General features: G+C 45.1%; 1 protein-coding gene across 2 annotated transcripts in view; it reads right to left on the bottom strand.

Moving 5' to 3' along the window:
• LOC122809706 (ADP ribosylation factor like GTPase 2 binding protein) overlaps positions 1 to 12,742 on the bottom strand; it is a 355,290-nt gene that overhangs the window by 86,587 nt on the left and 255,961 nt on the right. The gene's annotated exons all lie outside the window — the stretch shown is intronic.

Below are 12,742 nucleotides of genomic sequence, written 5' to 3' on the forward strand. Positions count from 1 at the left end.
GAGGCTGCTCAGTGGGAAAATGAGCAGAAATAGCAAAGGCATGAATTTTAATAGAGGAGAAAGAGAGACCACTGTGGAGTGGGTCAGCTAAGTAATCCAGGATGAGAAGGATGGAGGGCTGTACCATACTGGCCCCCTTAGCCTGGATCCAGATGCAGAACCTTTTCCAAATATCTGCATAACACTTTCTGGTGCTAGGGCATCTGGCCTCATGGATAAAATCCAGAACCGGTTTATTGGTGATGGCAGATTGGTTAGGGAATAAGCCAAACTGAGTGTCTGCAATTGGGGATGCATGAATTCCCCTTCCCTCTGGGTTAGGAGGTTTGGAATCTGAGGAAGATGCCATGGAGGCAGCGGGGACAGGCTGCGCAGCAAGGGGTACCAGTGTTGTTGGGGCCAGTCTGGAGCTATTAGAATGGTCCTTGTTTTTTCTCCTTTATTTTGAGCAGTACCTTGAAGATGAGTGGTAGGGGAAGAAAGGTATAGAGTGAGAGGTTCACCCAGGGAAAGGACAGGGCATCCACTTTCAAAGCCATGCAGTGATGCTCCCTGGTGCAGAACTTGCTGAGCTGATGGTTGGTGTGGGAGGCAAAGAGGTCAAACTTCGGGGTTCCCCATTTCTGAGTTATTAGGGTGAAGGTACATCTGAGCTGCCACTTGTGTGGGTCTAGAAGTTTTCTGCTTAACTGGTCTGCCAGGGAATTGAGAGAGCCTGGTAGGAATTGTGCTAACAGTTGTAGCTGCATGGAAGAGGCTGTGAGCCAAAGGGTCATGGCCAGCCTGCATAGAGGGTACGAGAGAGTCCCTCCCTGCTTGCTGATGTACCACATCACAGTGGTGTTGTCCTTTTTGATCAGGAGAACCACTGGAGAGAGAAGAGATTTGAACGCTATTAAGGCGTGCTGCACAGCCATCATCTCCTTTTGATTGATGTGCAGGGGGATTTGCTGCTGGCTTCACTGGCCCTGTATGCACCTGCCATCCAGGTGTGCTCCCTAAGCGTAGTCTGATGAGTCTGTGGTGAGGGTGTGGGGAAAAAGGGCAGTCCCTTGTTGTGAGAGCATGCTGCTGCCCTCCAAAGAAATTATTTTCTGAGGCAAGGAATTATAGGAAGAAGGGTTTCCAGGTCTTGAGAATGTTGACACCAAAGGCACTTTAGGTACCATTGAAGTTTCCTCATATGCAGTCTAGCATATGGAATGAGGAGAATGCAAGATGCCATGAACTCCAGAACTTGCAGGATTTTCCTTGCAGAAAGCTAGGGCTTGGTGGCCAGTTGAGAGAAGTAGGCTGTCAGGAAATTTTGTTTCTCTGGTGTAAGGTATGCCATCTGGGATGCTGTGTCCAGAGTTGTTCCCAGGAAGATTATCCTTTGGGTGGTCACCTGCTTTGATTTCTTTTTGTTGATTGTGTACCCTAGGGAGGTTAGTTGGGTCTTTACAAAGGTCAGGTGCTTAAGCAGCTTTTCCTGGCTGTCTGCCTGCCTGAATAAAGCAGTCATCTAAGTAGGGGTAAATCTGAATATTTCTTTGCCTGCAAAAGGCAATGGCTGCATCCAGGCATTTTGTGAAAACTCTGGAAGCAGTAGATAAGCCAAAGGGAAGCACAGAGAACTGAAAGTGTTGAGATCCTGACCTGAAGCGGAGATATTTCCTGCATGAATGCCTGATAGGAATGTGGAGGTAGGTCTCCTTTAGATCTATGGTAGCTAGCCAAGCACCCTTGGAGAGCATGGGTAGCAGCTGCTGGGGTCTATATTACGAAAGCGAAAAACCCTATGCACGAATAACAAAACGACGACCTCTATACTGCGAACCGCGAAAATCCCGAACATACTAAAAAGCGAAAAAAGAAAATCTGTCATAGTCGACCAGCCCCACCACTATCTATATACTACCTACCCAAATAAAATAAATAAACCACATACATACACTAACCAAACCCTACCTCTAACCTAAAGTAAAGCACAAAACCCTACTTCTAACCTTACACTAAATCCCACATACACAACTAACTATGCACTATCCTTAACCCCTCCCTAACCCTAAGGTCCGTAACTACAGCACATGTCCCCTACAGACATATACCTACAGAAGACAAATAATCCACATGCATACATTTAACAAAACACTACCTCCAACACTACTAAACTCCACATACAAAACTATCTTTGCACTATCCTTAACCCCTCCCTAACCCTAAGGTCCGTAACTACCACACACTTCCCCTACGAAAATATACAGAAACAAAATAAATAACCTACATACATACATTTAACAAAACCCTACCTCTAACCCTACAACTAAATCTAACAAACATTACTTATCTAACACTTACCTTAACCCGCACCCTATCCTAAACTCCGTAACTATCCAACACTTACCTTATGCAGCTAATCCACAGATGGGTCAACCATGGAAATTTGATATTTCCATTTTCGCGGTTTTCGACTTTCGCTCTAAGTCCACTTTGCCCTATACGGTTTGACATTTATGTATTCGCGTAAACGTCTTTTCGCTTTCCTAATATAGACCCCAGCTGCTGGAGGGTGAGCATTTTGAATTTTGGGATCACCAGGAAGGTGTTTAGAATGGATAGATCAAGGATGGGGTGCCAAGTGCCCTCTTTTCTGGCCACCAGAAAAAGTCTGGAATAGAAGCCTTGGCCTATCTGTTCTGCAGGAACATGTTCTAATGCCCTCATAGAGAGCAGGGAATAGATTTGCTTTTGAGCCTCTGCCCACTGATTTGGTGGAAGATCTGGGAACCCTTTTGGGGTTGGAAGGGTGTGGAAGGAGAATTTGTATTCCTGAGACACAATGTTCAGAACCCTTTGGTCCTTGGTAATGGTGGCCCAGGTGCTTAAGTGAAAGGAGAGTTTTCCTCCTAAGGGTAAGTGAGGGTGGGCAGAAGGGAGGTCGGGAAGAGGTGAGTCACTGTGAGTTCTTACCATAAGGGGGTGGCTTAGAACTCCCTGGTTTTGAAGTGGAGGTAGTCCACTGCTTAGATCTCTGCATTCCCTGGAGCTGCTGTCTGGGGGTCTGTCTCCATGGGTCTTAGGCTGGGCCTGTTTAGTCAGAGCAGGAAAGGACCAGTGCTTGGCGGGGGGGGGGGGGTGTCTGCTGAATCTAGAGGGCTGCACCTGTAAGAAAACGTTAACTGTTTGCATAGATCTTGTTTTTTCTTCAATCTTTTTTAAGACATCTTCTGCCTTGGTGCCAAATAAGTTATCTTTGTGCAAGGGGGCATCCAACAATTTAGATTTAGCATGGTCTGGCAGGGGTTGTTCTTTAAGCCATGCATGTCTTCTAATGACAGATCCACTGACTGCTGTCCAGCAAGAAGCTTCTAGGACGTCAAAACCACAGTGTGTCTAGTTACTTGACTTGCAGAATGCATTAAATCCTGCAAATCTTTAGATTCTGCCCAAGCAGGAAAGAAAGAACATTTTTGTTTAAGGAGTTCCAAGGTAGGTTGCAGATTTTTAAGCATATGGAACTGACAATTTAGTGCCCTAATAGCTAGAGTACCTGAGGTGTACACTTTTTTTAGCCCATCTGTCTAATGCTCGGGAATCCCTGTCTGAGGGTGTGGGATTCTTAGCAGAGGTTGCTTTAATCCCTTTTGCCCCTTGAGAAATGACCTTAGAGTCAGCTGTAGAATTTTTGAAAAGGTATTTGCGCGAGTCAGGGACTCTGTAGTACCTGTCTGGTTTTCTGGGAACAGGAAGTAGGGTATCAGGAGTCAAGCTGGATTCAATGAAAACATCATCCACCACATCCAGAACTGAGGGGATGGCCAAAGGTCTGTGTTGTGGAAGATCTAGGAATTCCCTGAATCTCTTTTTAGACTGAGGGTAGTCCTGACTTCCCCATTGGAAATGCTCCCTTAAAGGATGCAGTGTTTCCCCAAAGGAAAAATCCTCTGGGGGAGAAGCTGAAGAAATGGAATCCTCTGCATCAGAATCCTCATAAGTGGAGAGGAGTTGTATGTCTTAGTCAGATGCATCTGACTCTTGTTCAGACAGAACTACAGGGGACAGATCTCTTTTTCTTTTTGAGGGGGTAGCTTGGCTTCCCCTGATCAGCATGATAAGGTCTTCCACCATTTTAAGCATTTGACACTGAGGCAAGGAAGTAGGCGTCTGAGAGTGGTTAGTCAGTTTCTTGGGTGTGGTTCGAACCCTGGGCCTAAGGAACTCAGTTGTTTTCGAAAGAACGTTAGTCGCGAAAGAAGACGTTGGTTTGTGTCGAGATTCAGTGGTGCGAAGGACTTCCTCAGAAGCCAGTGCCTGCTCAGCAGCTCCGGACCCATCCAAGGTCGAGACTACCACAGAATCCTTAGACGAAGAATAGTTTTGCGGCATACCAGACTCCGAAATGGTCTTGGTAGCAGCCTGCGAATCAACTGATGCAGGCATCAGGGGCTGCAAAAGCACCTCACTGAGTACCATAGGACTAACTACTAGCTTAACGGAAGCATCATCAGCAGGTTTGGACCTGTGCAGTCTGTCTCTGTCTTTATCTTTACACTTTTTCAGAAGATCTGCTGTCAAATGGCTTACCGAAGCCATATCAGAATTCGAGGACTGTAAAAGAAAATATCTGGCTACAATAAGGGCCCGACAACAGATAGTTCTGGCATTGAACAAAGCACAGAAGCGACAATGAGGAACGTAGTGGTCTGGGCCTAGACAAGTTAGGCGAGACAATTATTAACTTTTTCTGACATCAGTTAATGCAAGAAAAAAGGATCCCCAACGGGGTACTTAGCTTTAGAAGCTTCAACTTCAATTCAGAAATGAAAACTCAGGTAGTGGCCGACCGGCAGTAGTGCGAACTGCTTCTGCTTCGGGCCCCATGGCAAGAAAGACTGATGTAATGGCATCGGCTGCCTAACTTTATACTACTGATGACCGATGTCAGTCCTCAAGTGATAGCAACCGATGCAGAAATACTAAGTCTCTGGTATTCGGGCTGGCCGAGGGCTACCCTGGCAGGGATAACCCAAATGTGATGACTGCAACAGAGAAGAACATCACAGGGAGATTAATAGACTGAATGAAAGTGAATTCTGAGACCACTTTCTGTGTGAAAGGAGGATTAGTGCATAACACAACCCTATTCCTGTGGAAAATCAACTAAGGCTGTCCAACTATTGCAGATGTCAGATCAATAAGCAAAATAGTTTTCCATATCGAGAACTTGAGATCAGCATGAGATGCAAATTCAAAAGGTGGGAAGGTCAATTTTTCAAGAACATAATTTAGGTTCCACAAGAGAGGAATCTTCTTGTGAGGCAGTCTTATATACAATATTCCTTTCATGAACTGTGTTGCCCAAAGAGAAGAGAGAGGAGGATCCACTGGCAGACAAGCAGAGATGGCTATTAAATGCACCTTGATGCATACTATAAGCCCCTCTGAAGTAGCTCTCACAAATTTTTCAAGACCAGAGGAATAATAAAGTCAGTGGACCTGCTGTTTTCATTTATGCTCCACTTAGAAAACCTCAGCCATTTGTAAACAGATGATTTTCTAGTAGCAGGACTTTTGATCTCCTTTAACACCAGATACACATCCTCATGAAATAAAAGGTTATGTCTTACAATAACTTGGCATCTGTGTTGTCTTCCTTCATTCCTCCTCATGATAGGGTCTAGGAACCGACCTTTGGATATGGTTCAGCTTTCCCATAATGCACTACATCCACCGAAATACCTCAGATCGAGTTTGCTCATTGCATACATCCAACACCCACACAGCAAAGGAATGGCAGATGAGGCTCAGACATGGGACATAGGGGTCCCTTCATAATCCAGGTTCTTCTAGAAGAAAAGAAGCAGGGGGATGGTTGTGTGGGAAAGTGAGGAGGAATAAAGGAAGACAACACAGATGCCAAGTTATAATAAGACATAATCTTTCAATCCGTTTACTTCTTCATTCCTCCTTACAATAGGGTCAGAGTCCCCAGATACGCAGATCATGGGTGGCCCTCATGGAACAATATGCCGAAGCACCATCAACCAAAGGAGGCTCTGCTCCTGGATGGGATATCCCACTTGTAGTATGATAAAAGGTATGACTTTTAGACCATGTCGCTGCTGCACAAATATCATCAATGGAAGTTCTGGAATAAGGGCCATAGACCTAGCCACAGGTGGTGGAATGTGCCTTGGGAGGTCTAGGTAATTCCAATCCCTTGGATGAGTAAATGTACGAAATGCAGTAAGATATACATTTCACAAACGTAATTTTAGATACTGCTTGTCCAAGTCTGTTAGATGAGAAAGCTATGAAAAGCTGATCAGTCTTCCTGTACTGTCTGGTACTGCCCGGATAAAAAAGGAGGTGTCTAATAAACGTCTAGAAGATGGAGTACACACTCCCCTTAATTGGAGAACTTGGGAAAGAATACTGGTAATTGGATGGATTGATTAATATTGTTCTTGGCAGCTACTCTGGGCATAAAGGATGGAATGGTGCAGAAGGACACTGTCTTTATGAAAAAGTATGTAAGGAGGTTTGGAGGATAAGGCTCATAATTCAGAAATCCTCTTAGTGGAAGTTATAGCCACCAAGAGGACCGTCTTCCATGACAGAAACTCCATGTTGTAGCTTGCACTGGTTCAAAAGGTCCTTGGGTCAAAGCCTGCAACACATCAGTGAGGTCCCAAGGGGGAGATGGGTCCTTGATTGGAGGCCTTAATAAAAAAACACCTTTCATGAAGGATTTACATGGTCTAAAAGTGAATAGAGAATGAGATTGACTTGCAGTATGAAAAATGGAAATAGCAGTTAATTGTAGTTTGACAGTCAAAGAAGCTAGCACCTTCATCAAAAAGGGTGCTAAGAAATAACAAAACATCTGAAACTGGTGCTGAGAAAGAATTAATGTTCCTGCTCATGGCCCAAAAAACAAATCTTCCACTTACTGGTGTAGACTTTTTTAGTGGAAGCCTTTTGTGAGGCTAGAAGAATTTTTCGGACCGGAGACTTCAGCCTGTACGGTCTCACTAGGGTTGGAAGTGGAGAAAAGCTGTCAATTTAAGGGCTCAAAGGTTCTGCTGCTGCATCCCTGATGGATGAGAAAGGGTGTTCTGACTTGGCTCCATTATCCAAGAAGGATATTTCGGATTAGACTATAGGAAGGGCAACCACACCTGATGAGGCCAGAAGGGGGCAATGAGGATGACTGAGCTCTTCAACCTGCTTGCTTCTGAAGAAACTTTGGGATAATCAGAAAATGTGGGTAAGCATACAGGAGACCTGGGAGCTAATCGTGGACTAGTGCATCCCTCAGGGACTCCCCACAGGAGGGATCAGAGCAAAGAACTTGCTACATTTGTTGTTGTTGAGAGGAGAGGCAAAGAGACCGCAGCAAGATTAACACCAATGGGTGAAGATCATATTCAACGTTGATTGATTAAGGGGTCACTCGTGTGGAACCAGAAGCGATCCGAGTCTGTTCACCAGATCAGTGGTCTTCCCTGGGATATGCATTGCATTGGGGTAAGAATGGGTTCCTCCTTGTTTGTTGATGTACCACACAACAGACATGTTGTTGGTGTGTACTGCAATAGTCTCCAAGGGGAGAACATCCTGAAAGGCTTGCAATGTTAGGAGGACTGCTCTCATCTCTAGGACACCGTTATGCAACCTGCTCTTGATAGGGGACCATGTGCCTTGGACCATCTTCCCACTGTAATGCCCCCCAACCCAAACTGGGAAGCGTCTGTGGACCATGGTGGCTATATGGGGGTTGTTCAAGAATGGTCTACCTAGAATGATGTTGCCTGACTGTATCCACCAACTGAGGTGATGCCTGCAAATGGGAGTCAACCTGATGTGAAGGGACAGTGGCTCAGAGAGGAAGGTCCACTGTGTTGCCAACATCAACTGGAAAACCTGCGTGAAAAATATAGCTACTGAGACTAAGAGACTAGCTGCTGACATGGACCTAGGGTCTGCAGGATCAGTTGAGCAGAGGGGTCTGCTGGGCTAACAATTCCTGCACCCGATTTCTCAGAATGGTTACTCAGTGTGAAGGAAGAGTAACTATCTGATCTCGTGTTGAACTGCATACCTATAAATTCCAGGTTCTGTACCAGAATCAGGTTGGATTTGCTCAAGTTTATGGTGAAGCCCAGAGAATGCGATAACTGGATTAAGTAATCCCTGGGTTGAATTAGCCAGTGCCTCATGGGAGCAGTCAAGAGTCAATCATCTAAATGTGAAAACACCTGGAATCCCATGAGCCTCAAGTGAGCTGCTACCACTGCCATGCATTTGATGAACATGTGGGGCACTGTGGTGATCCCAACGGGCAGTACTGTGAATTGGTAAGGATCGGCTCCAAGCCAGAAAGCACAAATATCTCCTGGACCGCCTGTCTATTTTGATGCGATAGTACATGTCCTTGAAATCTTATTGAGCACATCCAGAGTCCTTGTGCAACAGTGGCAGAATGGACTGAAAGGTAACCATTCAGAACTTCTATTTCTTTATGCATTCATTTAATTTGCTTAGATCTAGGATGGGTATAAGGTCCCCAGTTTTTTTCGGCACCAAAAAGAAGTGGGAGTAGTTCGGAATCCTCTTTGTTCAGTTGGGAGCTCATGGCTGACTCTTTTTCATAGGTTCATACTAGGCTATCTGCCCTAGGGCATTTATAAGCCTAGCCAGAATGTGTTTGGCTTTCGCCACCCATTTTAAATTTATTTTGTTATGCCCTTTTTCGAGGTTAGTATACTGTGCCTATGTCTAACAGTGACACAAAAGTGATACCAGGGGTAAACCTATGATCTCCCATCCACTCATCAAGATTCCTCTTGAAGAGAGTCAATGAGGGACTCTGCCTAACCTGGACTGGGATTTTATTCCAGAGTGAAGGGAGCCTCTGGGTTATGAATCTGTCCCTCCAGCATGTCCTATTTATTTCAGTGCTGAGGTACAAGTCTCTCGCACGCTTAGCTCGATGGGATTTGGATTTTGAGGTGCAGCATGTCCATTAATTCTGGGTTGGACATGGCTTTATACATCAGGCACAGATCGCCTCTGAACAGGCGGTATGCCACTGAGTAGAGCTGGAGTTTCTTTAACCGGGCAGCATATGGCATCTGTTTGAGCCCTTTGATCCTCTTGGTGAGGTACTTTTGGGGTCTTTCCAGTTGCTGCAGGTTTAGATTTCCTGTGCTGTCTGTTCCCTTTGACTGGGTGGCATGTTGGGAAGGCTTTTAGAATTGGGGGGGGGGGCAAAGAGAAAAGGGAATGGAATAGCTTCTGGACATTATGTTTAGCATAGCACCCAACAGTTTTGAGTCAAGTGGGTCCAGCTTTTGGGTGCAAAGCTAGTCAGCCCCCAACTGCCTCCAGAGATGGACAGTCAGCAATTGCTTCAGGAGCGCTGGTATGACTTATTGGGAAAGGATTCTCTAAAACCCTGGTTCTGCAGACCCCTCTGCCTCTACGGCAGTGTCTACCATCAAACCCTCCCCCTCTGCCTCTAGAGGAAGGTTCCCCGCATGGGTCCAGGAAAAGCCCCTGAGAATTTCTAGACCAGTTTCTTACCTCTGTGATGGTTCCTCAAGAAGGACCTCTGGGTTAGAAAATTTGATTCCAACAGCAGAAAGTGTCTTCCCATCCTTTTTGCTGCGGGTAAGTGTGCATCAAACTGATGGCCCAAAAAGGGAGGAGCCATCATAAGGGGCATTCATAAATAATGCCTTATAGGGCTCCACAAAATCACATAGCCTCATCCAGGCATGCCTCCTTTGGGAAGGTCCTGAACTGGTTGCTCGTGATGTGCCCTCTGTGGTATGAGAGATTAACCTCATCAATGACTTGGCGACGGATGAAAGAGTGGTCAACTTGGGAGAAACTTTCTTAAATTCCTCCACAGGCATGGACTTTGACAGAGAGGCAGATAGTTCCTTGATCAAATCTCTCTACAGCTAAATAAAAACAGCCAGGTAGTTCAACGACCTCAGCACAAAGGTGCCCAAGGAACACGCTTCCCAATCCTGTCCAGCACTCTAGACTCCTTGTTAGGCATGTGACGCCCCACCACTGGCCCAGTAATCAAGTAGCCTCAATCCTCACCACTAGCACCAGTGGGGAACATACATTGGGAGGATGACCGGTATAGACAAAATATTTCCAGATGCAGCTTTCTGCATCCAGTGCAATTACTCTTGAGAGCACACAGAGACTACAGTCAGTCCAGGGCTGGTTCCCCCCCCTTTCTCCAGATCCCCAATAAGACTCCCCAATGGCAAAGCTACAGAGTTGAGATCTCAGCTGAGTGACCAAGTCAAGACCTCCAGCAGCCTCTCTGTCAAACCAGTGCTTCTTGTCCCTGCCCAAGTAGCTGACACACACACACACACACACACACACACACACAGACACACACACACACACACACTCTTTGAGGTTTGATTTACACACACACACACACACACACACACACACACCTGGGAAAGGCTGGCACAGGTTTATTAGCTATGCCCCCTTTTGCCCAGACTATAAAGTAGTCATCACCACCACCAGCCACGTCCTTATCAGCTACTTTAAGGCCCTTAGCAAAGTGTGTCCAATCTTACTGCGTAATGTTACTATCAATACAAATGGTAGTTTGTCCAAGAGCAAGGCTATTAGGAGTGGCCTACACAGTGTTACCAAATAAATATGCAAGTACTCTCAGAACTTAAATATGTGTAGACAAACTAGCCACAATGAAAGGTTTAAATATATTTAATAATAAAAAAATATATATATATATTATTTATATATATATATATATATATATATATATATGGGTCCCTATCACTTCGTCGAAATTTCAATTCACCTGTCATTTAGTCTAAACTTCATTACATCGACAAGCATTTTAGGTGGGGGGCTTCGCCCCCTACACCCCCCAATGTGGGGGGCTGTGCCCCCCACACCCCCCCCCTAACTATATATATCAACTCCAGGGTCGCACAACATTGGGGACGGGGGCAAATGCTTGTCGATGTAATGAAGTTTAGACGAAATGACAGGTGAATTGAAATTTCGACGAAGTGATAGGGACCCATATATATATATATATATATATATATATATATATATATACACAGTAACGTCACAGTTCAAAATCACAGGAAATATTTAAAACAACATTGCTGGACAGTCTCAAATCAACAAAAAACATCTAAACTATGCATCACTGTATTCCTGACTGAATCTAAGAGAATTACTGTACCCTACTATACTTAATTAGAGCAGGAAGACAGATGTGGTGACTGGATCTTGATGTTGCCAGGTCAAAGAGAAAATACAGAATGCTATCTCTCTCAGAGACTTCCCAAATTAACATCTCGAATATTACTGCTGGGATAGCTTGCAGAATGATCCCATCTCTTGTCATCTGACTTTATCCCAGGTAAAAATCCCACTGCTGAAAGCTAGCATTATTTAGCATCTACCTGCAAGAATATATACACAAGGGCTTTCCATCAGATTTTTGCAGATCCTAGAAGTCCTAAAACACTTCTGAGACAATACAGAAAACATCTCTGGTACAAACATTATGTCTCCTGCTGCAATGAAACTGAAATATAACATCTTATTGTGTGGCCAAAAAGTAATTTAATTGCAGCTAGTTTTCTGAAGTTAACCTTCTGTGTTCCAGTCTCCACTGTTAAAATATATACATCTAAACAGTTACAATAGTGTATGTACATTTCTGTTCTTTTCCAATAAGATAAACTATGGTTATATTTTTAAGCCCAGTACTTTACAAACCCTTTTCAACACACTCTTCTGCACCAGCAGTTTGATATACACCTGACGTACAGTTCTAATACATTTGTAACACAAGTATTTTATATGAATCGTGTTGACATTCACAAACGACATATAATTATTTACAAAATTCCAGACAGCTGGGCTGGCAGTATCTCCTTTCGTGACAAGGTGGATGGACATTAGCAGTTTCTTCTGCCAACTCTTTCTTAGTGGCTACAGCCACCACAATGACATTGACTACGGGACCCTTACTTCAATGTCTCCATCTGTGACGGGGGGGGGGTACCAGAAACCTATCAGGCTGTTTGGGTATGGGCTTGTTGCTGTCCAGTTCCTTTCATGCCTGGCAAAATACTAAGTCAACTGCCGGGGGGGATCACCCAAGATGTAGATGGGCCTATCCCAAATCTCTCCAAGGCAAAGGACTCCTCAGAGGAAGGAGGTTGGACAGACCACCTACCTTTCTGCTTCAGGATCTCCAATATGTCCCAAAGGCGACATCTTCAGGTGGGGATTGGGGGAATCCTTCCCCCTCATCAAAATCAGTGTCCTCGGTTAAAGACTACAGTGGGGAGTCAACATGCCTCCTTTTGCATGTCTTCTTCCAAGGAACTTCCTCAGCTGGGTACTCTGGAGAAGTGTTGGAAGGAGCGGATCTCTCCTGAGCAAGGAATTCTTGGAGGCTGTTCACAACAGGAAGACTCATGGCAGGACAAGTGGGAGCGAGGCCTGGATCTGACGAAGGCACTGGGGAGGACTGAGGGACATGTGCCGTTGGATCTCCAACTCGGGAGACAACCCGCTCCACTATCTGAAAGTCCAAAGGACCAGACGAAGCCCTTTGCGTCTCCCCTGAAGTCAAAATCATCAAGGGAAAACAGGCAGGACTCACCAGATCCATGACCTCCAGAAGGGATCGGACCCAAACTGTCGACTACTGAGGTGCAAA

The sequence above is a fragment of the Protopterus annectens genome, chromosome 8.part0 (genome assembly GCF_019279795.1).
Source record: "Protopterus annectens isolate FY-2018-M chromosome 8.part0, PAN1.0, whole genome shotgun sequence".
Taxonomy (NCBI): domain Eukaryota; kingdom Metazoa; phylum Chordata; order Ceratodontiformes; family Protopteridae; genus Protopterus; species Protopterus annectens.